This window comes from Vanessa cardui, chromosome 14, assembly GCF_905220365.1.
Source record: "Vanessa cardui chromosome 14, ilVanCard2.1, whole genome shotgun sequence".
In the NCBI taxonomy this organism is placed as follows: domain Eukaryota; kingdom Metazoa; phylum Arthropoda; class Insecta; order Lepidoptera; family Nymphalidae; genus Vanessa; species Vanessa cardui.
Genome location: NC_061136.1, coordinates 824,466 through 830,465, shown reverse-complemented (window position 1 = coordinate 830,465; position 6,000 = coordinate 824,466).

Sequence of the window (6,000 nt, the reverse complement as noted above, 5' to 3'; positions counted from 1 at the left end):
ATTTTGTCGACAAAAAACATAAACATACACAGTTTAAATAAGTTTCTCACGGAATAAGGTTGCACATGTCATGTATCACATTTTTTTTTTTGTAATTAAAGTTATAAAGTTAAATTTAAATACAAATCGAATTGCATAAATACTTCATAATTGTTACGTAAAAGTTGTCCACAGCTTGACGAGTGACATTGAAATAATTCTGAGCTAAAAATAATTCAAATAACTTATTAAGTTAACAATTGTTTACAAAAACACAACTTAAACTTGTTTACGTATGTTATTTAATTATCAATAATTTCTTAAATATTTATAAACCTTGTTATTTTTAGTATTAACGTGACGTCATTAAACATGTTCGGAAGTTAAAAGGACGTATTCATATTACATTATTAACGTTATTATAACATTATGTAATTTAATTAATTTCGCAATTTTGCTCGTCCGACTGGATATTTATCACGGAGATCAGTAATCGTTTTATATTTATTTTTTATACAATTATAAAGTAATTACCATATAATATATTAACACACGCCAAAACATTATCGAATACTTGATGAACATAACTGACGACCGACGTTAAGATAACTATTATTTGTTTTTATTAATAACTTTGTAATTGTATTAATAACAAATAGGTGGGGCAAACGGTTTAGCAATACATACTAAGTGAACACTAGAGTAGTGGAGTAGCGGTGCAAAAAGCTTCATCAAAAGTATAACACCTCGCCTCATTGCCTCCACTGGTGACAGGAGGGCTGGTTCGTTTTTTGCCCAGAGGATCGGAATTGCGATTCAACGGGGAAATGCTGCTAGCATTCTTGCCACCATTCCACGCGGTCAAGATTTATATAGTAACTAGTTTTAGATCATATTTGTATACACATATTTAAGCATTTAATGTTGTTAACGCCACTCCGAGGTCCCGGGTTCGATTCCCGGTCGAGACGATGTAGAAAATTTAGTTTTCTAAGTTTTCTTGGTTCTGGGTATTTATAGTACCGTCGTTACTTCTGATTTTCCATAACACATACATTGGGATCAGAGTAATGTATGTATGTTGTCCAATATTTATTTATTATTTATTACTATTTATATTGTATAAGTTTCAATTGAGCTTCAAGTACCTCTGCATGAAATATTTTTTTGGAACACACGCAACTGAACGCATCTGTAAACGTCAAAAATGGTCGGACGTCATGTCATTTAATTATTTTGGATTATGTATCGAAATAACTCGATTATACGAATTTTAGGGATATATGTTTTTGATATTATTGAGAATAGGCTTCGATCAGGTCTATCGTAGACCTAGAAAATTGTTCATGTAATATTTTCAAGAAGAGTTAAACTTGCTAATTGCTTGTCCTTCATCCGATCCAATTTCATCCAATCTTGATATCTAGATGCAGAGTACCTTAACAAGGTCTACAAAACCATTTTTTATCTTTCACTTTTTACGAGAAATAAAAGCTTTTTTAAGTGTGAACATTGTATAGAGAAATAAAAGCTTATTTAAGAGTGATCATTATATAAAAAGACATTATGTTATATGTGTATATTTTGTATCAACATTGCACCTGTATAAAACCAGAGCTACTTGTTAATAATAAAATAAATCGGTGCAGAATCTTAAAATTGACAAGTTTATATAAGGAGAAAGTATATCCAAGACCAGTTTTACTTTGATTTAAACCTCTATAGTAAAAGGATCTAAGATTATCTCCAAGTAAATTCGATTATTTTTGTTATATTAATTTTATTATTCACATTTCAACATAAAAAAATATATTCCACCAAAGAATGTCCAGTCTTCTCTTCTTTATTTTTCCGTTGCCATAGTTACATAATTAAAGTCATTATGTGACTATGGCCAGTTATAACTCATGAATTTAAAAAGTTATTAGTGTATATATTACATAGTATTAAATAAATACATCATAATATAATATATTGGCTAATTAACCTTACAGCTCGGCCATCCTATCTTAGTGGGTCCTCCCACTAGCTCGTATAATTTTACATAGGAAGGAAAAAAAAACAAAAAGCAAAAAAAAAAAGTAAACAGAATAATACTAGCTTAATTAAGGTATACAATTAATGATAATATATAGAACATACATTGGCCCAAAGACATCACATAGGACGCGTAAAAGTTAATTACAAATCGTAACATCAATATTGTAAATTTTTAGGCTATTTATACAAATGATATAAATTTATTAATTGCATATTAAACATTACAACCTGAAAATCTATGTCAAAATCAGTATAATATAAATAAATATAGTATAATATATATAAACATAATCCATAATCACATTTCGAATTCATTTAGTACATCATATTTATGTATCATATTCTCATTATATAATCATTATCATAATCACAAATCTGTATCGTAATTCAATTTAATTAATAATACTTCATTCTCATTCTCTATTTCTTTTTCTTGCGCAATTTGTCACAGTCTAAGGTCATCTGTGCGACACCGTTATCATGGTGCCATTCATTTTCTGCACTGACCAGTCATGACAACTTACGCTCAGGCCTTAAAAACTATCTTGCAATCATATGTACGACATCCATTTCTGAATGCCATTCATTATCTGCACGGATTGTTCATATGTTTCAAATTTACATCAAAATATCAACATTCTTAGTAATGACACACACTACTTAAAATCATTACCTTAAATCTCAAAAAAAAAATAATAATATTGTAGGAATTTGATCAACTGAAAATAATAATCGTAAATAATCAATTGTTTATTGCATTACACACTTATTAAAAACAATCCATGTTATATTATTATTATCATTATAAAATAATATTTAAAAATATATATTTTGTTTTATACTTATTATTCTTTCTCTAAATCTCTGACTCTCTAATTTCTGAACTCTCACTCTAGTCACTGTCACTGTTATCACTGAAGTAACCTTTATAATTTATCCAAGCATAAATCTTATATATCTAGTAAATAAACCCGAAAGCGATTCAATTATGCGATAACTGCTAAATTTTCTAATTCTAAGGAATGAATCTTTTGTTCATCGACTGAAGTTTTACAGCTATAATACGTTACAGGCCTCAGTAAACCGTCTGTATCGATTTGCAGGAGAATTTCAGCAATGCCTATTTTTTATGCATCTGTGTGCATTTCGGTTTCTAAATTATATACAACATTAACATTGGACGTTCAACTAACTTTGCTTTTAATATTCTAAACGATTCAGACTGTTCAGTCGTCCATTTCCATCCAAATTTAGGCCTAAGTAGGTCTGTTAATGGAGGGGCGATAAGCGTAAAGTCTTTCACAAATTGACAAAAGAAACTAGCCAGGCCAATAAAGCGCTCGACATCATAACATTTCGCGGGGTTGTGAAGTTATGTATAGTTATAGCTAACGTGTTTCGAGTTCCTGAACGTATCCCTTAACCACTTACTTGAAATCCTAAAAAGTCTAGTTCAGTATAAAGGAAACTGCATTTCTTTAATTTAAGGTTAAGTCCTGCGTCTTTTATTTCCTTCACCATGAATTGAACTAACCAACTTTCCGAAAAAGAGAGTCTGTACGGGCGGTAAACTACTGGTTGCGAATCATTCAAGTCTATTTCCATTTGAACCACATTATTCAACTCTAAGTCACGTAAATTTACTGAGAAACATGTATCATAATTTTTAAGTATCTTTTTAAGTCTGTTAATTTCATCCTTGCTAAGTTGCTTATCGTGATTCATAGATGAAATAGTCTTAGGATTATTAAAATCCAATTAATTTAAACTTAAGCGATTTCCAATACAAGCAGCACGTGTAACCAATGAACTCTAACTTAAACAAATCGTATTATCACTAAAATTTTGTACCAGTATTTTACTCCTGCCAATCTATATTATACTCACCCGGCATCAAATAGTATTCGTTATTCAACGTACCTCGTATAAACCACTAATGCGAATCGACCTCAAATACTTATTCGTGGAATTACATGGTAATGCAAACATTTCTTTAGAATGTAAAATAACATCTGTTTTTAAATTACAATTTAACTGAACAATCTCGCGTAAATACGAAGGAATTTGTAGAATATACGCATTGATTTCTTCCACGATGTCCTGAATTTGTATCGTTACGTCAGGGACACCCAAAGGCATCACTATGCTATTACCTATATACCCTTCATGGTTGGTAAGTTATTATCAGTCCACGCAATTCCTATACTAACTGCCTCACTGTGTTGAATCAACAGTACATTGGCTACCTAAATTGACGTAACATTGAATAAGTTCACCGTTGATTTTTTTACAGCATTAAACATTTATTGTCATTAGTCGTATTTATGCATCTGTATCATTAGATTTATCATCCTTACTAATAGAATCGGAAGGTAGTCTAGGACAATAGGTAGACAAGTGACCTAATCTATTACAAACATTACATTTTAATATATTTTTCGAGCATCTAGAACTAATATGCCCAGCTTCATTGCAATTAAAACATACAATTGACGTACTATTTTGAGATCTAAGGGTCCTATTTTCGCTGTTACTTGTCATTTGCCGTGCATTATTTATAGACATCGAGGATGTAATATTATTACGCTTATCTTGATTCATTATATTTTTTACAAATTCGCAAGGTTGCTGCTTAATTGATTGAAAATATTTTAGAATTTGTTCAGGTTCTTGACACTTTACAGCTTTTGCACCTAACCTCAAGGATCGATCCTCAATACCGTACAGTAAACAATCTACCGCTCGTTTACCCTGTATTTCACATCTATTTAATAAATTATTTTTTTCATAAAAGTAATGTTCCAAAGAGTCGTTAAATTTGACACGTTTTGATAGCATCTCAGTCAATAACTCAGCATAGTCTTCACTAGTTGGAAATGATTCCTCTAACTTGGTTTTCCATTCGGGCCACGAATACGACATGAATGGTAGAGCTTGATACCACGTCTTCGCAACCCCTGTCAGTTTAGGCAATGCGTAGTGAATGATCTGCTCTTCCTCCCAACCGTAAAGCCTCGCACACTCTTCAACCTTTTTGATCCACATAGACATGGTCTGGCTCTTGACCATAGGGTCAAAATCGGGAATCACATTACCGAGTATAGGAAATTTATTACTCTGGGATCGACTTTTGGCTAAGAGTTCTACTAATGAGGCAAGAATCACTTGTGTGTCATTATTAAGAACATTAGTAGTACTCACGTGACCAGAAGCTGGAGGTGTACGACGCTCGCCGCTGCACTCTAAGCGTCCTCTGCTGCCTGTCCCGCTGCATCTTCCGGCGGAGCCCCGGCGAAGGCTGCGACGTCGATCGCCAGAAACTGAAGGTGTCTGACGCTCGCTGCTAGACTCTGAGCGTCCGCCACGATCATTCCTGTTGGATCTGCCATCCGAGTCCGGCTGAGGCGACGTCGATTCTGTCGCTTACAGCTGCTGCTCCGACTGCGACGTCGGCCACGGCTGCATCTCCGGTTCGATTCATCACGACGTATCGTAGACTGTTCGCGAGCACTGCGACTTTTAACACGAAGAAATCCCAAGGAACAAACGTTCGATCGCATTTTTCGTTGCTATCGGCAATATTTACTGAATATTGTGGGCGCAATACCTTTATCCCACTTCTGAGATAAAAGGATCTAAGATTATATCCAAGTAAATTCGATTATTTTTGTTATATTAATTTTATTATTCACATTTCAACATAAAAAAATATATTCCACCAAAGAATGTCCAGTCTTCTCTTCTTTATTTTTCCGTTGCCATAGTTACATAATTAAAGTCATTATGTGACTGTGGCCAGTTATAACTCATGAATTTAAAAAGTTATTAGTGTATATATTACATAGTATTAAATAAATACATCATAATATAATATATTGGCTAATTAACCTTACAATAGTCCGATATTCCCTTCGTTAAGTCACAGAAAGAAGTGAACTTAGCATCTGTTGATTACATGAAGTAAGCTGCACGGTGTCACCA